General features: G+C 58.7%; 1 protein-coding gene across 7 annotated transcripts in view; it reads left to right on the top strand.

Moving 5' to 3' along the window:
- col11a1a (collagen, type XI, alpha 1a) overlaps positions 1-22,784 on the top strand; it is a 490,074-nt gene that overhangs the window by 90,661 nt on the left and 376,629 nt on the right. The gene's annotated exons all lie outside the window — the stretch shown is intronic.

Raw genomic sequence — 22,784 nt, forward strand, 5'->3', positions numbered from 1 at the left:
TTAGAGGGTCAGAACTGAGGGAGCGCCACACTGTCAGAGTGTCAGTCCTGAGGTCGTGCTGCTCTGTCAGAGGGTCCTTTGCTGAGGTAGTGCTGCTTTGTCAGAGGGTCAGTGCTGAGGGAGTGCTGCACTGTTGGAGGGTCAGTACTGAGGGATGCAGCGCTGTTATGGGGTCAGTACTGAGGGAATGCCACACTGTGAGAGGGTCAGTACTGAGTGAGTGCTGCTTTGTCAGAGCGTCAGTGGTGAGGGAGTTCAGCACTGTCAGAGGGTCAGTACTAAGGTAGTGCTGCACTGTCAGAGGGTCAGTGGTGAGGGAGTGCAGCACTGTTAGAGGGTCAGTGCTGAGGGAGTGCAGCATTGTCAGAGGGTCAGTCCTGAGGTCGTGCAGCACTGTCAGAGGGTCAGTACTGAGGGAGTGCTGCACTGTCAGAGGGTCTGTACGGAGGGAGTGCTGCACTGTCAGATGGTCAGTACTGAGGGTGTGCCGCACTGTCGGAGGGTCAGTGCTGAGGGAGTGCTGCACTGTCAGACGGTCAGTGCTGAGGTAGTGCTGCACTGTCAGAGGGTCAGTGCTGAGGGTGTGCCGCACTGTCGGAGGGTCAGTGCTGAGGGAGTGCCGCACTGTCAGAGGGTCTGTACGGAGCGAGTGCAGCTCTGTCAGAGGTTCAGTACTGAGGGAGTGCTGCACTGTCAGAGGTTCAGTACTGAGGGAGCGCCGCACATTCAGAGGGTCAGTACTGAGGGAGTGCAGCGCTGTCAGCGGGTCAGTGCTGAGGGAGTGCTGCACTGTCAGAGAGTCACTGCTGAGTGAGTGCAGTTCTGTCAGAGGTTCAGTACTGATGGAGTGCTGCACTGTCAGAGGGTCAGTACTGAGGGCGTGCAGCGCTGTCAGCGGGTCAGTGCTGAGGGAGTGCTGCACTGTCAGAGAGTTACTGCTGAGGGAGTGCAGTGCTGTCAGAGGGTCAGTACTGAGGGAGTGCAGTGCTGTCAGAGGGACAGTACTGTGGGAGCGCCACACTGTCAGAGGGTCAGTCCTGAGGTCGTGCTGCTCTGACAGAGGGTCCTTTGCTGAGGTAGTGCTGCTTTGTCAGAGGGTCAGTGCTGAGGGAGTGCTGCACTGTTGGAGGGTCAGTGCTGAGGGAGTGCAGCACTGTCAGAGGGTCAGTACATAGGTAGTGCTGCACTGTCAGAGGGTCAGTACTGAGGTGGTGCAGCACTTTCAGAGGGTCAGTACTGAGGGAGTGCTGCACTGTCAGAGGTTCAGTGCTGAGGGAGTGCGGCACTGTCAGCGGGTCAGTACTAAGGTAGTGCTGCACTGTCGGAGTGTCTGCGCTGAGGGAGTGCTGCACTGTTGGAGGGTCAGTGCTGAGGGAGTGCAGCACTGTCAGATGGTCAGTGCTGAGGGAGTGCTGCTTTGTCAGAGGGTCAGTGGTGAGGGAGTGCAGCACTGTCAGAGGGTCAGTACTAAGGTAGTGCTGCACTGTCGGAGTGTCTGCGCTGAGGGAGTGCTGCACTGTTGGAGGGTCAGTGGTGAGGGAGTGCAGCACTGTCAGAGGGTCAGTGCTGAGGGAGTGCAGCACTGTCAGAGGGTCAGTCCTGAGGTCGTGCTGCAGTGTCTGACGGTCAGTACTGAGGGAGTGCTGCACTGTCAGAGGGTCTGTACTGAGGGAGTGCAGCACTGTCAGATGGTCAGTGCTGAGGGAGTGCTGTACTGTCAGAGGGTCAGTGCTGAGGGAGTGCGGCACTGTCAGAGGGTTCGTGCTGAGGGAGTGCAGCACTGTCAGAGGGTCAGTGCTGAGGGAGTGCGGCACTGTCAGAGGGTCAGTACTGAGGGAGTGCAGCGCTGTCATGGGGTCCGTACTGAGGGAATGCCACACTGTCAGAGGGTCAGTCCTGAGGTCGTGCTGCACTGTGTGAGGGTCAGTGCTGAGGTAGTGCTGCTTTGTCAGAGGGTCAGTGCTGAGGGAGTGCTGCACTGTCAGAGGGTCAGTACTGAGGGAGTGCTCCACTGTCAGAGGGTCTGTACGGAGGGAGTGCTGCACTGTCAGATGGTCAGTACTGAGGGTGTGCCGCACTTCCGGAGGGTCAGTGCTGAGGTAGTGCTGCACTGTCAGAGGGTCAGTGCTGAGGGTGTGCCGCACTGTCGGAGGATCAGTGCTGAGGGAGTGCCGCACTGTCAGAGGGTCTGTACGGAGCGAGTGCAGCTCTGTCAGATGTTCATTACTGAGGGAGTGCTGCACTGTCAGAGGTTCAGTACTGAGGGAGCGCCGCACATTCAGAGGGTCAGTACTGAGGGAGTGCAGCGCTGTCAGCGGGTCAGTGCTGAGGGAGTGCTGCACTGTCAGAGAGTCACTGCTGAGCGAGTGCTGCACTGTCAGAGGGTCAGTACTGAGGGAGTGCAGCGCTGTCAGCGGGTCAGTGCTGAGGGAGTGTTGCACTGTCAGAGAGTTACTGCTGAGGGAGTGCTGCACTGTCAGAGGGTCAGTACTGAGGGAGTGCAGTGCTGTCAGAGGGACAGTACTGTGGGAGCGCCACACTGTCAGAGGGTCAGTTCTGAGGTAGTGCAGCGCTGTCAGAGAGTCACTGCTGAGGGAGTGCTGTACTGTCGGAGGGTCACTGCTGAGGGAGTGCTGCACTGTCAGAGAGTCACTGCTGAGGGAGTGCTGCACTGTCAGAGGGTCAGTACTGAGGGTGTGCAGCACTGTCAGAGGTTCAGTGCTTATGGAGTGCCGCACTGTCAGAGTGACAGTGCTGAGGGAGTGCCACACTGTCAGAGGGTCAGTCCTGAGGGTGTGCTGCACAGTTAGAGGGTCAATACTGAGGGAGCGCCACACTGTCAGAGGGTCAGTCCTGAGGTCGTGCTGCTCTGTCTGAGTGTCCTTTGCTGAGGTAGTGCTGCTTTGTCAGAGGGTCAGTGCTGAGGGAGTGCTGCACTGTTGGAGGGTCAGTGCTGAGGGAGTGCAGCACTGTCAGAGGGTCAGTACTAAGGTAGTGCTGCACTGTCGGAGTGTCTGCGCTGAGGGAGTGCTGCACTGTTGGAGGGTCAGTGGTGAGGGAGTGCAGCACTGTCAGAGGGTCTGTACTGAGGGAGTGCAGCACTGTCAGATGGTCAGTGCTGAGGGAGTGCGGCACTGTCAGAGGGTCAGTGCTGAGGGAGTGCGGCACTGTCAGAGGGTCAGTGCTGAGGGAGTGCAGCACTGTCAGAGGGTCAGTGCTGAGGGAGTGCGGCACTGTCAGAGGGTCAGTACTGAGGGAGTGCAGCGCTGTCAGCGGGTCAGTGCTGAGGGAGTGCTGCACTGTCAGAGAGTCACTGCTGAGGGAGTGCTGTACTGTCGGAGGGTCAGTACTGAGGGAGTGCTGCACTGTCAGAGGGACAGTGCTGAGGGAGTGCCACACTGTCAGCAGGACAGTGCTGTGGGAGTGCCACACTGTCAGAAGGTCAGTCCTGAGGGAGTGCAGCACTGTTAGAGGGTCAGTACTGAGGGAGCGCCACACTGTCAGAGGGTCAGTCCTGAGGTCGTGCTGCTCTGTCTGAGGGTCCTTTGCTGAGGTTGTGCTGCTTTGTCAGAGGGTCAGTGCTGAGGGAGTGCTGCACTGTTGGAGGGTCAGTGCTGAGGGAGTGCAGCACAGTCGGAGGGTCAGTACTGAGAGAGTGCTGCACTGTCAGAGGGTCAGTCCTGAGGTAGAGCTGCACTGCCTGAGGGTCAGTGCTGAGGGTTTGCAGCACAGTCGGAGTGTCTGTGCTGAGGGAGTGCCGCACTGTCAAAGGGTCAGTGCTGAGGGAGTGCTGCTTTGTCAGAGGGTCAGTGGTGAGGGAGTTCAGCACTGTCAGAGGGTCAGTACTAAGGTAGTGCTGCACTGTCAGAGGGTTAGTGGTGAGGGAGTGCAGCACTGTTAGAGGGTCAGTGCTGAGGTCGTGCAGCACTGTCGGAGGGTCAGTCCTGAGGTCGTGCTGCACTGTCTGACGGTCAGTACTGAGGGAGTGCTGCACTGTCAGAGGGTCCGTACTGAGGGAGTGCAGCACTGTCAGAGGGTCAGTGCTGACGGAGTGCGGCACTGTCAGAGGGTCAGTGCTGAGGGAGTGCAGCACTGTCAGAGGGTCAGTGCTGAGGGAGTGCGGCACTGTCAGAGGGTCAGTACTGAGGGAGTGCAGCGCTGTCATGGGGTCCGTACTGAGGGAATGCCACACTGTCAGAGGGTCAGTTCTGAGGTCGTGCTGCACAGTCTGAGGGTCAGTGCTGAGGTAGTGCTGCTTTGTCAGAGGGTCAGTGCTGAGGGAGTGCTGCACTGTCAGATGGTCAGTGCTGAGGGAGTGCGGCACTGTCAGAGGGTCAGTGCTGAGGGAGTGCGGCACTGTCAGAGGATCAGTGCTGAGGGAGTGCAGCACTGTCAGAGGGTCAGTGCTGAGGGAGTGCGGCACTGTCAGAGGGTCAGTACTGAGGGAGTGCAGTGCTGTCAGAGGGACAGTACTGTGGGAGCGCCACACTGTCAGAGGGTCAGTCCTGAGGTAGTGCTGCACTGTCAGAGAGTCACTGCTGAGGGAGTGCTGCACTGTCAGAGAGTCACTGCTGAGGGAGTGCTGCACTGTCAGAGGGTCAGTACTGAGGGAGTGCCGCACTGTCAGAGGGACAGTGTTGAGGGAGTGCCACACTGTCAGAGGGTCAGTCCTGAGGGAGTGCTGCACTGTTAGAGGGTCAGAACTGAGGGAGCGCCACACTGTCAGAGTGTCAGTCCTGAGGTCGTGCTGCTCTGTCAGAGGGTCCTTTGCTGAGGTAGTGCTGCTTTGTCAGAGGGTCAGTGCTGAGGGAGTGCTGCACTGTTGGAGGGTCAGTACTGAGGGATGCAGCGCTGTTATGGGGTCAGTACTGAGGGAATGCCACACTGTGAGAGGGTCAGTACTGAGTGAGTGCTGCTTTGTCAGAGCGTCAGTGGTGAGGGAGTTCAGCACTGTCAGAGGGTCAGTACTAAGGTAGTGCTGCACTGTCAGAGGGTCAGTGGTGAGGGAGTGCAGCACTGTTAGAGGGTCAGTGCTGAGGGAGTGCAGCATTGTCAGAGGGTCAGTCCTGAGGTCGTGCAGCACTGTCAGAGGGTCAGTACTGAGGGAGTGCTGCACTGTCAGAGGGTCAGTACGGAGGGAGTGCTGCACTGTCAGATGGTCAGTACTGAGGGTGTGCCGCACTGTCGGAGGGTCAGTGCTGAGGGAGTGCTGCACTGTCAGACGGTCAGTGCTGAGGTAGTGCTGCACTGTCAGAGGGTCAGTGCTGAGGGTGTGCCGCACTGTCGGAGGGTCAGTGCTGAGGGAGTGCCGCACTGTCAGAGGGTCTGTACGGAGCGAGTGCAGCTCTGTCAGAGGTTCAGTACTGTGGGAGTGCTGCACTGTCAGAGGTTCAGTACTGAGGGAGCGCCGCACATTCAGAGGGTCAGTACTGAGGGAGTGCAGCGCTGTCAGCGGGTCAGTGCTGAGGGAGTGCTGCACTGTCAGAGAGTCACTGCTGATTGAGTGCAGTTCTGTCAGAGGTTCAGTACTGATGGAGTGCTGCACTGTCAGAGGGTCAGTACTGAGGGCGTGCAGCACTGTCAGAGGGTCAGTGCTGAGGGAGTGCGGCACTGTCAGAGGGTCAGTACTGAGGGAGTGCAGCGCTGTCATGGGGTCCGTACTGAGGGAATGCCACACTGTCAGAGGGTCAGTTCTGAGGTCGTGCTGCACAGTCTGAGGGTCAGTGCTGAGGTAGTGCTGCTTTGTCAGAGGGTCAGTGCTGAGGGAGTGCTGCACTGTCAGATGGTCAGTGCTGAGGGAGTGCGGCACTGTCAGAGGGTCAGTGCTGAGGGAGTGCGGCACTGTCAGAGGATCAGTGCTGAGGGAGTGCAGCACTGTCAGAGGGTCAGTGCTGAGGGAGTGCGGCACTGTCAGAGGGTCAGTACTGAGGGAGTGCAGTGCTGTCAGAGGGACAGTACTGTGGGAGCGCCACACTGTCAGAGGGTCAGTCCTGAGGTAGTGCTGCACTGTCAGAGAGTCACTGCTGAGGGAGTGCTGCACTGTCAGAGAGTCACTGCTGAGGGAGTGCTGCACTGTCAGAGGGTCAGTACTGAGGGAGTGCCGCACTGTCAGAGGGACAGTGTTGAGGGAGTGCCACACTGTCAGAGGGTCAGTCCTGAGGGAGTGCTGCACTGTTAGAGGGTCAGAACTGAGGGAGCGCCACACTGTCAGAGTGTCAGTCCTGAGGTCGTGCTGCTCTGTCAGAGGGTCCTTTGCTGAGGTAGTGCTGCTTTGTCAGAGGGTCAGTGCTGAGGGAGTGCTGCACTGTTGGAGGGTCAGTACTGAGGGATGCAGCGCTGTTATGGGGTCAGTACTGAGGGAATGCCACACTGTGAGAGGGTCAGTACTGAGTGAGTGCTGCTTTGTCAGAGCGTCAGTGGTGAGGGAGTTCAGCACTGTCAGAGGGTCAGTACTAAGGTAGTGCTGCACTGTCAGAGGGTCAGTGGTGAGGGAGTGCAGCACTGTTAGAGGGTCAGTGCTGAGGGAGTGCAGCATTGTCAGAGGGTCAGTCCTGAGGTCGTGCAGCACTGTCAGAGGGTCAGTACTGAGGGAGTGCTGCACTGTCAGAGGGTCAGTACGGAGGGAGTGCTGCACTGTCAGATGGTCAGTACTGAGGGTGTGCCGCACTGTCGGAGGGTCAGTGCTGAGGGAGTGCTGCACTGTCAGACGGTCAGTGCTGAGGTAGTGCTGCACTGTCAGAGGGTCAGTGCTGAGGGTGTGCCGCACTGTCGGAGGGTCAGTGCTGAGGGAGTGCCGCACTGTCAGAGGGTCTGTACGGAGCGAGTGCAGCTCTGTCAGAGGTTCAGTACTGAGGGAGTGCTGCACTGTCAGAGGTTCAGTACTGAGGGAGCGCCGCACATTCAGAGGGTCAGTACTGAGGGAGTGCAGCGCTGTCAGCGAGTCAGTGCTGAGGGAGTGCTGCACTGTCAGAGAGTCACTGCTGAGTGAGTGCAGTTCTGTCAGAGGTTCAGTACTGATGGAGTGCTGCACTGTCAGAGGGTCAGTACTGAGGGCGTGCAGCGCTGTCAGCGGGTCAGTGCTGAGGGAGTGCTGCATTGTCAGAGAGTTACTGCTGAGGGAGTGCAGTGCTGTCAGAGGGTCAGTACTGAGGGAGTGCAGTGCTGTCAGAGGGACAGTACTGTGGGAGCGCCACACTGTCAGAGGGTCAGTCCTGAGGTCGTGCTGCTCTGACAGAGGGTCCTTTGCTGAGGTAGTGCTGCTTTGTCAGAGGGTCAGTGCTGAGGGAGTGCTGCACTGTTGGAGGGTCAGTGCTGAGGGAGTGCAGCACTGTCAGAGGGTCAGTACATAGGTAGTGCTGCACTGTCAGAGGGTCAGTACTGAGGTGGTGCAGCACTTTCAGAGGGTCAGTACTGAGGGAGTGCTGCACTGTCAGAGGTTCAGTGCTGAGGGAGTGCGGCACTGTCAGCGGGTCAGTACTAAGGTAGTGCTGCACTGTCGGAGTGTCTGCGCTGAGGGAGTGCTGCACTGTTGGAGGGTCAGTGGTGAGGGAGTGCAGCACTGTCAGAGGGTCAGTGCTGAGGGAGTGCAGCACTGTCAGAGGGTCAGTCCTGAGGTCGTGCTGCAGTGTCTGACGGTCAGTACTGAGGGAGTGCTGCACTGTCAGAGGGTCTGTACTGAGGGAGTGCAGCACTGTCAGATGGTCAGTGCTGAGGGAGTGCTGTACTGTCAGAGGGTCAGTGCTGAGGGAGTGCGGCACTGTCAGAGGGTTCCTGCTGAGGGAGTGCAGCACTGTCAGAGGGTCAGTGCTGAGGGAGTGCGGCACTGTCAGAGGGTCAGTACTGAGGGAGTGCAGCGCTGTCATGGGGTCCGTACTGAGGGAATGCCACACTGTCAGAGGGTCAGTCCTGAGGTCGTGCTGCACTGTGTGAGGGTCAGTGCTGAGGTAGTGCTGCTTTGTCAGAGGGTCAGTGCTGAGGGAGTGCTGCACTGTCAGAGGGTCAGTACTGAGGGAGTGCTCCACTGTCAGAGGGTCTGTACGGAGGGAGTGCTGCACTGTCAGATGGTCAGTACTGAGGGTGTGCCGCACTTTCGGAGGGTCAGTGCTGAGGGAGTGCTGCACTGTCAGAGGGTCAGTGCTGAGGTAGTGCTGCACTGTCAGAGGGTCAGTGCTGAGGGTGTGCCGCACTGTCGGAGGATCAGTGCTGAGGGAGTGCCGCACTGTCAGAGGGTCTGTACGGAGCGAGTGCAGCTCTGTCAGATGTTCATTACTGAGGGAGTGCTGCACTGTCAGAGGTTCAGTACTGAGGGAGCGCCGCACATTCAGAGGGTCAGTACTGAGGGAGTGCAGCGCTGTCAGCGGGTCAGTGCTGAGGGAGTGCTGCACTGTCAGAGAGTCACTGCTGAGCGAGTGCTGCACTGTCAGAGGGTCAGTACTGAGGGAGTGCAGCGCTGTCAGCGGGTCAGTGCTGAGGGAGTGTTGCACTGTCAGAGAGTTACTGCTGAGGGAGTGCTGCACTGTCAGAGGGTCAGTACTGAGGGAGTGCAGTGCTGTCAGAGGGACAGTACTGTGGGAGCGCCACACTGTCAGAGGGTCAGTTCTGAGGTAGTGCAGCGCTGTCAGAGAGTCACTGCTGAGGGAGTGCTGTACTGTCGGAGGGTCAGTACTGAGGGAGTGCTGCACTGTCAGAGAGTCACTGCTGAGGGAGTGCTGCACTGTCAGAGGGTCAGTACTGAGGGTGTGCAGCACTGTCAGAGGTTCAGTGCTTATGGAGTGCCGCACTGTCAGAGTGACAGTGCTGAGGGAGTGCCACACAGTCAGAGGGTCAGTCCTGAGGGTGTGCTGCACAGTTAGAGGGTCAATACTGAGGGAGCGCCACACTGTCAGAGGGTCAGTCCTGAGGTCGTGCTGCTCTGTCTGAGTGTCCTTTGCTGAGGTAGTGCTGCTTTGTCAGAGGGTCAGTGCTGAGGGAGTGCTGCACTGTTGGAGGGTCAGTGCTGAGGGAGTGCAGCACTGTCAGAGGGTCAGTACTAAGGTAGTGCTGCACTGTCGGAGTGTCTGCGCTGAGGGAGTGCTGCACTGTTGGAGGGTCAGTGGTGAGGGAGTGCAGCACTGTCAGAGGGTCTGTACTGAGGGAGTGCAGCACTGTCAGATGGTCAGTGCTGAGGGAGTGCGGCACTGTCAGAGGGTCAGTGCTGAGGGAGTGCGGCACTGTCAGAGGGTCAGTGCTGAGGGAGTGCAGCACTGTCAGAGGGTCAGTGCTGAGGGAGTGCGGCACTGTCAGAGGGTCAGTACTGAGGGAGTGCAGCGCTGTCAGCGGGTCAGTGCTGAGGGAGTGCTGCACTGTCAGAGAGTCACTGCTGAGCGAGTGCAGCTCTGTCCGAGGTTCAGTACTGATGGAGTGCTGCACTGTCAGAGGGTCAGTACTGAGGGCGTGCAGCGCTGTCAGCGGGTCAGTGCTGAGGGAGTGCTGCACTGTCAGAGAGTCACTGCTGAGGGAGTGCTGCACTGTCAGAGGGTCACTGCTGAGGGAGTGCTGCACTGTCAGAGGGTCAGTACTGAGGGAGTGCAGTGCTGTCAGAGGGACAGTACTGTGGGAGCGCCACACTGTCAGAGGGTCAGTTCTGAGGTAGTGTTGCACTGTCAGAGAGTCACTGCTGAGGGAGTGCTGTACTGTCGGAGGGTCAGTACTGAGGGAGTGCTGCACTGTCAGAGGGACAGTGCTGAGGGAGTGCCACACTGTCAGCAGGACAGTGCTGTGGGAGTGCCACACTGTCAGAAGGTCAGTCCTGAGGGAGTGCAGCACTGTTAGAGGGTCAGTACTGAGGGAGCGCCACACTGTCAGAGGGTCAGTCCTGAGGTCGTGCTGCTCTGTCTGAGGGTCCTTTGCTGAGGTTGTGCTGCTTTGTCAGAGGGTCAGTGCTGAGGGAGTGCTGCACTGTTGGAGGGTCAGTGCTGAGGGAGTGCAGCACAGTCGGAGGGTCAGTACTGAGAGAGTGCTGCACTGTCAGAGGGTCAGTCCTGAGGTAGAGCTGCACTGCCTGAGGGTCAGTGCTGAGGGTTTGCAGCACAGTCGGAGTGTCTGTGCTGAGGGAGTGCCACACTGTCAGAGGGTCAGTGCTGAGGGAGTGCTGCTTTGTCAGAGGGTCAGTGGTGAGGGAGTTCAGCACTGTCAGAGGGTCAGTACTAAGGTAGTGCTGCACTGTCAGAGGGTCAGTGGTGAGGGAGTGCAGCACTGTTAGAGGGTCAGTGCTGAGGTCGTGCAGCACTGTCAGAGGGTCAGTCCTGAGGTCGTGCTGCACTGTCTGACGGTCAGTACTGAGGGAGTGCTGCACTGTCAGAGGGTCTGTACTGAGGGAGTGCAGCACTGTCAGAGGGTCAGTGCTGACGGAGTGCGGCACTGTCAGAGGGTCAGTGCTGAGGGACTGCAGCACTGTCAGAGGGTCAGTGCTGAGGGAGTGCGGCACTGTCAGAGGGTCAGTACTGAGGGAGTGCAGCGCTGTCATGGGGTCCGTACTGAGGGAATGCCACACTGTCAGAGGGTCAGTTCTGAGGTCGTGCTGCACAGTCTGAGGGTCAGTGCTGAGGTAGTGCTGCTTTGTCAGAGGGTCAGCGCTGAGGGAGTGCTGCACTGTCAGATGGTCAGTGCTGAGGGAGTGCGGCACTGTCAGAGGGTCAGTGCTGAGGGAGTGCGGCACTGTCAGAGGGTCAGTGCTGAGGGAGTGCAGCACTGTCAGAGGGTCAGTCCTGAGGTCGTGCTGCACTGTCTGACGGTCAGTACTGAGGGAGTGCGGCACTGTCAGAGGGTCAGTACTGAGGGAGTGCAGCGCTGTCAGCGGGTCAGTGCTGAGGGAGTGCTGCACTGTCAGAGAGTCACTGCTGAGCGAGTGCAGCTCTGTCCGAGGTTCAGTACTGATGGAGTGCTGCACTGTCAGAGGGTCAGTACTGAGGGCGTGCAGCGCTGTCAGCGGGTCAGTGCTGAGGTAGTGCTGCACTGTCAGAGGGTCAGTGCTGAGGGAGTGCCGCACTGTCAGAGGGTCTGTACGGAGCGAGTGCAGCTCTGTCAGAGGTTCAGTACTGAGGGAGCGCCACACATTCAGAGGGTCAGTACTGAGGGAGTGCAGCGCTGTCAGCGGGTCAGTGCTGAGGGAGTGCTGCACTGTCAGAGAGTCACTGCTGAGCGAGTGCAGCTCTGTCAAAGGGTCAGTACTGAGGGCGTGCAGCGCTGTCAGCGGGTCAGTGCTGAGGGAGTGCTGCACTGTCAGAGAGTTACTGCTGAGGGAGTGCTGCACTGTCAGACGGTCAGTACTGAGGGAGTGCAGTGCTGTCAGAGGGACAGTACTGTGGGAGCGCCACACTGTCAGAGGGTCAGTCCTGAGGTAGTGCTGCACTGTCAGAGAGTCACTGCTGAGGGAGTGCTGTACTGTCGGAGGGTCAGTACTGAGGGAGTGCTGCACTGTCAGAGAGTCACTGCTGAGGGAGTGCTGCACTGTCAGAGGGTCAGTACTGAGGGTGTGCAGCACTGTCAGAGGTTCAGTGCTAATGGAGTGCCGCACTGTCAGAGGGACAGTGTTGAGGGAGTGCCACACTGTCAGAGGGTCAGTCCTGAGGTCGTGCTGCTCTGTCAGAGGGTCCTTTGCTGAGGTAGTGCTGCTTTGTCAGAGGGTCAGTGCTGAGGGAGTGCTGCACTGTTGGAGGGTCAGTACTGAGGGATGCAGCGCTGTTATGGGGTCAGTACTGAGGGAATGCCACACTGTGAGAGGGTCAGTACTGAGGGAGTGCTGCTTTGTCAGACCGTCAATGGTGAGGGAGTTCAGCACTGTCAGAGGGTCAGTACTAAGGTAGTGCTGCACTGTCAGAGGGTCAGTGGTGAGGGAGTGCAGCACTGTTAGAGGGTCAGTGCTGAGGGAGTGCAGCACTGTCAGAGGGTCAGTCCTGAGGTCGTGCAGCACTGTCAGAGGGTCAGTACTGAGGGAGTGCTGCACTGTCAGAGGGTCTGTACGGAGGGAGTGCTGCACTGTCAGATGGTCAGTACTGAGGGTGTGCCGCACTGTCGGAGGGTCAGTGCTGAGGGAGTGCTGCACTGTCAGACGGTCAGTGCTGAGGTAGTGCTGCACTGTCAGAGGGTCAGTGCTGAGGGTGTGCCGCACTGTCGGAGGGTCAGTGCTGAGGGAGTGCCGCACTGTCAGAGGGTCTGTACGGAGCGAGTGCAGCTCTGTCAGAGGTTCAGTACTGAGGGAGTGCTGCACTGTCAGAGGTTCAGTACTGAGGGAGTGCAGCGCTGTCAGCGGGTCAGTGCTGAGGGAGTGCTGCACTGTCAGAGAGTCACTGCTGAGTGAGTGCAGTTCTGTCAGAGGTTCAGTACTGATGGAGTACTGCACTGTCAGAGGGTCAGTACTGAGGGCGTGCAGCGCTGTCAGCGGGTCAGTGCTGAGGGAGTGCTGCACTGTCAGAGAGTTACTGCTGAGGGAGTGCAGTGCTGTCAGAGGGTCAGTACTGAGGGAGTGCAGTGCTGTCAGAGGGACAGTACTGTGGGAGCGCCACACTGTCAGAGGGTCAGTCCTGAGGTCGTGCTGCTCTGACAGAGGGTCCTTTGCTGAGGTAGTGCTGCTTTGTCAGAGGGTCAGTGCTGAGGGAGTGCTGCACTGTTGGAGGGTCAGTGCTGAGGGAGTGCAGCACTGTCAGAGGGTCAGTACATAGGTAGTGCTGCACTGTCAGAGGGTCAGTACTGAGGTGGTGCAGCACTTTCAGAGGGTCAGTACTGAGGGAGTGCTGCACTGTCAGAGGTTCAGTGCTGAGGGAGTGCGGCACTGTCAGCGGGTCAGTACTAAGGTAGTGCTGCAATGTCGGAGTGTCTGCGCTGAGGGAGTGCTGCACTGTTGGAGGGTCAGTGGTGAGGGAGTGCAGCACTGTCAGAGGGTCTGTACTGAGGGAGTGCCGCACTGTCAGATGGTCAGTGCTGAGGGAGTGCGGCACTGTCAGAGGGTCAGTGCTGAGGGAGTGCGGCACTGTCAGAGGGTCAGTGCTGAGGGAGTGCAGCACTGTCAGAGGGTCAGTGCTGAGGGAGTGCGGCACTGTCAGAGGGTCAGTACTGAGGGAGTGCAGCGCTGTCAGCGGGTCAGTGCTGAGGGAGTGCTGCACTGTCAGAGAGTCACTGCTGAGCGAGTGCAGCTCTGTCCGAGGTTCAGTACTGATGGAGTGCTGCACTGTCAGAGGGACAGTACTGTGGGAGCGCCACACTGTCAGAGGGTCAGTTCTGAGGTAGTGTTCCACTGTCAGAGAGTCACTGCTGAGGGAGTGCTGTACTGTCGGAGGGTCAGTACTGAGGGAGTGCTGCACTGTCAGAGGGACAGTGCTGAGGGAGTGCCACACAGTCAGCGGGACAGTGCTGAGGGCGTGCCACACTGTCAGAAGGTCAGTCCTGAGGGAGTGCAGCACTGTTAGAGGGTCAGTACTGAGGGAGCGCCACACTGTCAGAGGGTCAGTCCTGAGGTCGTGCTGCTCTGTCTGAGGGTCCTTTGCTGAGGTTGTGCTGCTTTGTCAGAGGGTCAGTGCTGAGGGAGTGCTGCACTGTTGGAGGGTCAGTGCTGAGGGAGTGCAGCACAGTCGGAGGGTCAGTACTGAGAGAGTGCTGCACTGTCAGAGGGTCAGTCCTGAGGTAGAGCTGCACTGCCTGAGGGTCAGTGCTGAGGGTTTGCAGCACAGTCGGAGTGTCTGTGCTGAGGGAGTGCCACACTGTCAGAGGGTCAGTGCTGAGGGAGTGCTGCTTTGTCAGAGGGTCAGTGGTGAGGGAGTTCAGCACTGTCAGAGGGTCAGTACTAAGGCAGTGCTGCACTGTCAGAGGGTCAGTGGTGAGGGAGTGCAGCACTGTTAGTGGGTCAGTGCTGAGGGAGTGCAGCACTGTCAGAGGGTCAGTCCTGAGGTCGTGCTGCACTGTCTGACGGTCAGTACTGAGGGAGTGCTGCACAGTCTGAGGGTCTGTGCTGAGGTAGTGCTGCTTTGTCAGAGGGTCAGTGCTGAGGGAGTGCTGCACTGTCAGAGGGTCAGTGCTGAGGGTGTGCGGCACGGTCAGAGGGTCAATCCTGATGGAGTGCAGCACTGTCAGAGGGTCAGTACTGAGGGAGTGCTGCACTGTCAGAGGGTCTGTACGGAGGGAGTGCTGCACTGTCAGATGGTCAGTACTGAGGGTGTGCCGCACTGTCGGAGGGTCAGTGCTGAGGGAGTGCTGCACTGTCAGAGGGTCAGTGCTGAGGTAGTGCTGCACTGTCAGAGGGTCAGTGCTGAGGGAGTGCCGCACTGTCAGAGGGTCTGTACGGAGCGAGTGCAGCTCTGTCAGAGGTTCAGTACTGAGGGAGCGCCACACATTCAGATGGTCAGTACTGAGGGAGTGCAGCGCTGTCAGCGGGTCAGTGCTGAGGGAGTGCTGCACTGTCAGAGAGTCACTGCTGAGCGAGTGCAGCTCTGTCAGAGGGTCAGCACTGAGGGCGTGCAGCGCTGTCAGCGGGTCAGTGCTGAGGGAGTGCTGCACTGTCAGAGAGTTACTGCTGAGGGAGTGCTGCACTGTCAGACTGTCAGTACTGAGGGAGTGCAGTGCTGTCAGAGGGACAGTACTGTGGGAGCACCACACTGTCAGAGGGTCAGTTCTGAGGTAGTGCTGCACTGTCAGAGTCACTGCTGAGGGAGTGCCGCACTGTCAGAGGGTCAGTACTGAGGGTGTGCAGCACTGTCAGAGGTTCAGTGCTAATGGAGTGCCGCACTGTCAGAGGGACAGTGTTGAGGGAGTGCCGCACTGTCAGAGGGACAGTGTTGAGGGAGTGCTGCACTGTTAGAGGGTCAGAACTGAGGGAGCGCCACACTGTCAGAGTGTCAGTCCTGAGGTCGTGCTGCTCTGTCAGAGGGTCCTTTGCTGAGGTAGTGATGCTTTGTCAGAGGGTCAGTGCTGAGGGAGTGCTGCACTGTTGGAGGGTCAGTACTGAGGGATGCAGCGCTGTTATGGGGTCAGTACTGAGGGAATGCCACACTGTGAGAGGGTCAGTACTGAGGGAGTGCTGCACTGTTGGAGGGTCAGTGCTGAGGGAGTGCAGCACTGTCAGATGGTCAGTGCTGAGGGAGTGCTGCTTTGTCAGAGGGTCAGTGGTGAGGGAGTGCAGCACTGTTAGAGGGTCAGTGCTGAGGGAATGCTGCACTGTCAGAGAGTCACTGCTGAGGAAGTGCTGCACTGTCAGAGGGTCAGTACTGAGGGTGTGCAGCACTGTCAGAGGTTCAGTGCTAATGGAGTGCCACACTGTCAGAGGGACAGTGTTGAGGGAGTGCCGCACTGTCAGAGGGACAGTGTTGAGGGAGTGCTGCACTGTTAGAGGGTCAGAACTGAGGGAGCGCCACACTGTCAGAGTGTCAGTCCTGAGGTCGTGCTGCTCTGTCAGAGGGTCCTTTGCTGAGGTAGTGATGCTTTGTCAGAGGGTCAGTGCTGAGGGAGTGCTGCACTGTTGGAGGGTCAGTACTGAGGGATGCAGCGCTGTTATGGGGTCAGTACTGAGGGAATGCCACACTGTGAGAGGGTCAGTACTGAGGGAGTGCTGCACTGTTGGAGGGTCAGTGCTGAGGGAGTGCTGCACTGTCAGATGGTCAGTGCTGAGGGAGTGCTGCTTTGTCAGAGGGTCAGTGGTGAGGGAGTGCAGCACTGTTAGAGGGTCAGTGCTGAGGGAGTGCAGCACTGTTAGAGGGTCAGTGCTGAGGGAGTGCAGCACTGTCAGAGGGTCAGTCCTGAGGTCGTGCAGCACTGTCAGAGGGTCAGTACTGAGGGAGTGCTGCACTGTCAGAGGGTCTGTACGGAGGGAGTGCTGCACTGTCAGATGGTCAGTACTGAGGGTGTGCCGCACTGTCGGAGGGTCAGTGCTGAGGGAGTGCTGCACTGTCAGACGGTCAGTGCTGAGGTAGTGCTGCACTGTCAGAGGGTCAGTGCTGAGGGTGTGCCGCACTGTCGGAGGGTCAGTGCTGAGGGAGTGCTGCACTGTCAGAGGGTCTGTACGGAGCGAGTGCAGCTCTGTCAGAGGTTCAGTACTGAGGGAGTGCTGCACTGTCAGAGGTTCAGTACTGAGGGAGCGCCGCACATTCAGAGGGTCAGTACTGAGGGAGTACAGCGCTGTCAGCGGGTCAGTGCTGAGGGAGTGCTGCACTGTCAGAGAGTCACTGCTGAGCGAGTGCAGTTCTGTCAGAGGTTCAGTACTGATGGAGTGCTGCACTGTCAGAGGGTCAGTACTGAGGGCGTGCAGCGCTGTCAGCGGGTCAGTGCTGAGGGAGTGCTGCACGGTCAGAGAGTTACTGCTGAGGGAGTGCAGTGCTGTGAGAGGGTCAGTCCTGAGGTCGTGCTGCTCTGTCAGAGGGTCCTTTGCTGAGGTAGTGCTGCTTTGTCAGAGGGTCAGTGCTGAGGGAGTGCTGCACTGTTGGAGGGTCAGTGCTGAGGGAGTGCAGCACTGTCAGCGGGTCAGTACATAGGTAGTGCTGCACTGTCAGAGGGTCAGTACTGAGGTGGTGCAGCACTTTCAGAGGGTCAGTACTGAGGTAGTGCTGCACTGTCAGAGGTTCAGTGCTGAGGGAGTGCGGCACTGTCAGCGGGTCAGTGCTGAGGGAGTGCCGCACTGTCAGAGGGTCAGTGCTGAGGGAGTGCCGCACTGTCAGAGGGTCAGTGCTGAGGGAGAGCAGCGCTGTCAGAGGGTCAGTGCTGAGGGAGTGCGGCACTGTCAGCGGGTCAGTGCTGAGGGAGTGCGGCACTGTCAGAGGATCAGTGCTGAGGGAGTGCCGCACTGTCAGAGGGTCAGTGCTGAGGGAGTGTGGCACTGTCGGAGGGTCAGTGCTGAGGGTGTGCCGCATTGTCAGAGGGTCAGTACTGAGGGAGTGCCGCACTGTCGGAGGGTCAGTACTGAGGGAGTGCAGCACTGTCAGAGGGTCAGTACTGAGGGAGTGCCACACTGTCAGAGGGTGAGTGCTGAGGGAGTGCCGCACTGTCAGAGGATCAGTGCTGAGGGAGTGCCGCACTGTAAGAGGATCAGTGCTGAGGGAGTGCCGCACTGTAAGAGGGTCAGTGCTGAGGGAGTGCCACACTGTCAGAGGGTGAGTGCTGAGGGAGTGCCGCACTGTCAGAGGATCAGTGCTGAGGGAGTGCTGCACTGTCAGAGGGTCAGTGCTGAGGGAGTGCTGCACTGTCAGAGGGTCAGTACTGAGGGAGTGCCGCACTGTCAGAGGGTCAGTGCTGAGGGTGTGCCGCACTGTCAGTGGGTCAGTACTTAGGGAGTGCGGCACTGTCAGAGGGTCAGTACTGAGGGTGTGCCGCACTGTCAGTGGGTCAGTACTTAGGGAGTGCGGCACTGTCAGAGGGTCAGTGCTGAGGGAGTGCTGCACTGTCTGAGGGTCAGTGCTGAGGGAGTGTTGCACTGTCAGAGGGTCAGTACTTAGGGAGTGCGGCACTGTCTGAGGGTCAGTGCTGAGGGAGTGCTGCTTTATCAGAGGGTCAGTGCTGAGGGAGTGCTGCACTGTCAGAGGGTCAGTGCTGAGGGTGTGCGGCACGGTCAGAGGGTCAATCCTGATGGAGTGCAGCACTGTCAGAGGGTCAGTACTGAGGGAGTGCTGCACTGTCAGAGGGTCTGTACGGAGGGAGTGCTGCACTGTCAGATGGTCAGTACTGAGGGTGTGCCGCACTGTCGGAGGGTCAGTGCTGAGGGAGTGCTGCACTGTCAGAGGGTCAGTGCTGAGGTAGTGCTGCACTGTCAGAGGGTCAGTGCTGAGGGAATGCCGCACTGTCAGAGGGTCTGTACGGAGCGAGTGCAGCTCTGTCAGAGGTTCAGTACTGAGGGAGCGCCACACATTCAGATGGTCAGTACTGAGGGAGTGCAGCGCTGTCAGCGGGTCAGTGCTGAGGGAGTGCTGCACTGTCAGAGAGTCACTGCTGAGCGAGTGCAGCTCTGTCAGAGGGTCAGCACTGAGGGCGTGCAGCGCTGTCAGCGGGTCAGTGCTGAGGGAGTGCTGCACTGTCAGAGAGTTACTGCTGAGGGAGTGCTGCACTGTCAGACGGTCAGTACTGAGGGAGTGCAGTGCTGTCAGAGGGACAGTACTGTGGGAGCGCCACACTGTCAGAGGGTCAGTTCTGAGGTAGTGCTGCACTGTCAGAGAGTCACTGCTGAGGGAGTGCCGCACTGTCAGAGGGTCAGTACTGAGGGTGTGCAGCACTGTCAGAGGTTCAGTGCTAATGGAGTGCCGCACTGTCAGAGGGACAGTGTTGAGGGAGTGCCGCACTGTCAGAGGGACAGTGTTGAGGGAGTGCTGCACTGTTAGAGGGTCAGAACTGAGGGAGCGCCACACTGTCAGAGTGTCAGTCCTGAGGTCGTGCTGCTCTGTCAGAGGGTCCTTTGCTGAGGTAGTGATGCTTTGTCAGAGGGTCAGTGCTGAGGGAGTGCTGCACTGTTGGAGGGTCAGTACTGAGGGATGCAGCGCTGTTATGGGGTCAGTACTGAGGGAATGCCACACTGTGAGAGGGTCAGTACTGAGGGAGTGCTGCACTGTTGGAGGGTCAGTGCTGAGGGAGTGCAGCACTGTCAGATGGTCAGTGCTGAGGGAGTGCTGCTTTGTCAGAGGGTCAGTGGTGAGGGAGTGCAGCACTGTTAGAGGGTCAGTGCTGAGGGAATGCTGCACTGTCAGAGAGTCACTGCTGAGGAAGTGCTGCACTGTCAGAGGGTTAGTACTGAGGGTGTGCAGCACTGTCAGAGGTTCAGTGCTAATGGAGTGCCGCACTGTCAGAGGGACAGTGTTGAGGGAGTGCCGCACTGTCAGAGGGACAGTGTTGAGGGAGTGCTGCACTGTTAGAGGGTCAGAACTGAGGGAGCGCCACACTGTCAGAGTGTCAGTCCTGAGGTCGTGCTGCTCTGTCAGAGGGTCCTTTGCTGAGGTAGTGATGCTTTGTCAGAGGGTCAGTGCTGAGGGAGTGCTGCACTGTTGGAGGGTCAGTACTGAGGGATGCAGCGCTGTTATGGGGTCAGTACTGAGGGAATGCCACACTGTGAGAGGGTCAGTACTGAGGGAGTGCTGCACTGTTGGAGGGTCAGTACTGAGGGATGCAGCGCTGTTATGGGGTCAGTACTGAGGGAATGCCACACTGTGAGAGGGTCAGTACTGAGGGAGTGCTGCACTGTTGGAGGGTCAGTGCTGAGGGAGTGCAGCACTGTCAGATGGTCAGTGCTGAGGGAGTGCTGCTTTGTCAGAGGGTCAGTGGTGAGGGAGTGCAGCACTGTTAGAGGGTCAGTGCTGAGGGAGTGCAGCACTGTTAGAGGGTCAGTGCTGAGGGAGTGCAGCACTGTCAGAGGGTCAGTCCTGAGGTCGTGCAGCACTGTCAGAGGGTCAGTACTGAGGGAGTGCTGCACTGTCAGATGGTCAGTACTGAGGGTGTGCTGCACTGTCGGAGGGTCAGTGCTGAGGGAGTGCTGCACTGTCAGACGGTCAGTGCTGAGGTAGTGCTGCACTGTCAGAGGGTCAGTGCTGAGGGTGTGCCGCACTGTCGGAGGGTCAGTGCTGAGGGAGTGCTGCACTGTCAGAGGGTCTGTACGGAGCGAGTGCAGCTCTGTCAGAGGTTCAGTACTGAGGGAGTGCTGCACTGTCAGAGGTTCAGTACTGAGGGAGCGCCGCACATTCAGAGGGTCAGTACTGAGGGAGTGCAGCGCTGTCAGCGGGTCAGTGCTGAGGGAGTGCTGCACTGTCAGAGAGTCACTGCTGAGCGAGTGCAGTTCTGTCAGAGGTTCAGTACTGATGGAGTGCTGCACTGTCAGAGGGTCAGTACTGAGGGCGTGCAGCGCTGTCAGCGGGTCAGTGCTGAGGGAGTGCTGCACGGTCAGAGAGTTACTGCTGAGGGAGTGCAGTGCTGTGAGAGGGTCAGTCCTGAGGTCGTGCTGCTCTGTCAGAGGGTCCTTTGCTGAGGTAGTGCTGCTTTGTCAGAGGGTCAGTGCTGAGGGAGTGCTGCACTGTTGGAGGGTCAGTGCTGAGGGAGTGCAGCACTGTCAGCGGGTCAGTACATAGGTAGTGCTGCACTGTCAGAGGGTCAGTACTGAGGTGGTGCAGCACTTTCAGAGGGTCAGTACTGAGGGAGTGCTGCACTGTCAGAGGTTCAGTGCTGAGGGAGTGCGGCACTGTCAGCGGGTCAGTGCTGAGGGAGTGCCGCACTGTCAGAGGGTCAGTGCTGAGGGAGTGCCGCACTGTCAGAGGGTCAGTGCTGAGGGAGAGCAGCGCTGTCAGAGGGTCAGTGCTGAGGGAGTGCGGCACTGTCAGCGGGTCAGTGCTGAGGGAGTGCGGCACTGTCAGAGGATCAGTGCTGAGGGAGTGCCGCACTGTCAGAGGGTCAGTGCTGAGGGAGTGTGGCACTGTCGGAGGGTCAGTGCTGAGGGTGTGCCGCATTGTCAGAGGGTCAGTACTGAGGGAGTGTCGCACTGTCAGAGGATCAGTGCTGAGGGAGTGCTGCACTGTCAGAGGGTCAGTGCTGAGGGAGTGCTGCACTGTCAGAGGGTCAGTACTGAGGGAGTGCCGCACTGTCAGAGGGTCAGTGCTGAGGGTGTGCCGCACTGTCAGTGGGTCAGTACTTAGGGAGTGCGGCACTGTCAGAGGGTCAGTACTGAGGGTGTGCCGCACTGTCAGTGGGTCAGTACTTAGGGAGTGCGGCACTGTCAGAGGGTCAGTGCTGAGGGAGTGCTGCACTGTCTGAGGGTCAGTGCTGAGGGAGTGTTGCACTGTCAGAGGGTCAGTACTTAGGGAGTGCGGCACTGTCTGAGGGTCAGTGCTGAGGGAGTGCTGCTTTATCAGAGGGTCAGTGCTGAGGGAGTGCTGCACTGTCAGAGGGTCAGTGCTGAGGGTGTGCGGCACGGTCAGAGGGTCAATCCTGATGGAGTGCAGCACTGTCAGAGGGTCAGTACTGAGGGAGTGCTGCACTGTCAGAGGGTCTGTACGGAGGGAGTGCTGCACTGTCAGATGGTCAGTACTGAGGGTGTGCCGCACTGTCGGAGGGTCAGTGCTGAGGGAGTGCTGCACTGTCAGAGGGTCAGTGCTGAGGTAGTGCTGCACTGTCAGAGGGTCAGTGCTGAGGGAATGCCGCACTGTCAGAGGGTCTGTACGGAGCGAGTGCAGCTCTGTCAGAGGTTCAGTACTGAGGGAGCGCCACACATTCAGATGGTCAGTACTGAGGGAGTGCAGCGCTGTCAGCGGGTCAGTGCTGAGGGAGTGCTGCACTGTCAGAGAGTCACTGCTGAGCGAGTGCAGCTCTGTCAGAGGGTCAGCACTGAGGGCGTGCAGCGCTGTCAGCGGGTCAGTGCTGAGGGAGTGCTGCACTGTCAGAGAGTTACTGCTGAGGGAGTGCTGCACTGTCAGACGGTCAGTACTGAGGGAGTGCAGTGCTGTCAGAGGGACAGTACTGTGGGAGCGCCACACTGTCAGAGGGTCAGTTCTGAGGTAGTGCTGCACTGTCAGAGAGTCACTGCTGAGGGAGTGCCGCACTGTCAGAGGGTCAGTACTGAGGGTGTGCAGCACTGTCAGAGGTTCAGTGCTAATGGAGTGCCGCACTGTCAGAGGGACAGTGTTGAGGGAGTGCCGCACTGTCAGAGGGACAGTGTTGAGGGAGTGCTGCACTGTTAGAGGGTCAGAACTGAGGGAGCGCCACACTGTCAGAGTGTCAGTCCTGAGGTCGTGCTGCTCTGTCAGAGGGTCCTTTGCTGAGGTAGTGATGCTTTGTCAGAGGGTCAGTGCTGAGGGAGTGCTGCACTGTTGGAGGGTCAGTACTGAGGGATGCAGCGCTGTTATGGGGTCAGTACTGAGGGAATGCCACACTGTGAGAGGGTCAGTACTGAGGGAGTGCTGCACTGTTGGAGGGTCAGTGCTGAGGGAGTGCAGCACTGTCAGATGGTCAGTGCTGAGGGAGTGCTGCTTTGTCAGAGGGTCAGTGGTGAGGGAGTGCAGCACTGTTAGAGGGTCAGTGCTGAGGGAATGCTGCACTGTCAGAGAGTCACTGCTGAGGAAGTGCTGCACTGTCAGAGGGTCAGTACTGAGGGTGTGCAGCACTGTCAGAGGTTCAGTGCTAATGGAGTGCCGCACTGTCAGAGGGACAGTGTTGAGGGAGTGCCGCACTGTCAGAGGGACAGTGTTGAGGGAGTGCTGCACTGTTAGAGGGTCAGAACTGAGGGAGCGCCACACTGTCAGAGTGTCAGTCCTGAGGTCGTGCTGCTCTGTCAGAGGGTCCTTTGCTGAGGTAGTGATGCTTTGTCAGAGGGTCAGTGCTGAGGGAGTGCTGCACTGTTGGAGGGTCAGTACTGAGGGATGCAGCGCTGTTATGGGGTCAGTACTGAGGGAATGCCACACTGTGAGAGGGTCAGTACTGAGGGAGTGCTGCACTGTTGGAGGGTCAGTGCTGAGGGAGTGCAGCACTGTCAGATGGTCAGTGCTGAGGGAGTGCTGCTTTGTCAGAGGGTCAGTGGTGAGGGAGTGCAGCACTGTTAGAGGGTCAGTGCTGAGGGAGTGCAGCACTGTTAGAGGGTCAGTGCTGAGGGAGTGCAGCACTGTCAGAGGGTCAGTCCTGAGGTCGTGCAGCACTGTCAGAGGGTCAGTACTGAGGGAGTGCTGCACTGTCAGATGGTCAGTACTGAGGGTGTGCTGCACTGTCGGAGGGTCAGTGCTGAGGGAGTGCTGCACTGTCAGACGGTCAGTGCTGAGGTAGTGCTGCACTGTCAGAGGGTCAGTGCTGAGGGTGTGCCGCACTGTCGGAGG

Source organism: Chiloscyllium plagiosum, unplaced genomic scaffold, assembly GCF_037043375.1.
Source record: "Chiloscyllium plagiosum isolate Xiang-an unplaced genomic scaffold, Cpla_swu_hap1 HiC_scaffold_9, whole genome shotgun sequence".
NCBI lineage: Eukaryota > Metazoa > Chordata > Chondrichthyes > Orectolobiformes > Hemiscylliidae > Chiloscyllium > Chiloscyllium plagiosum.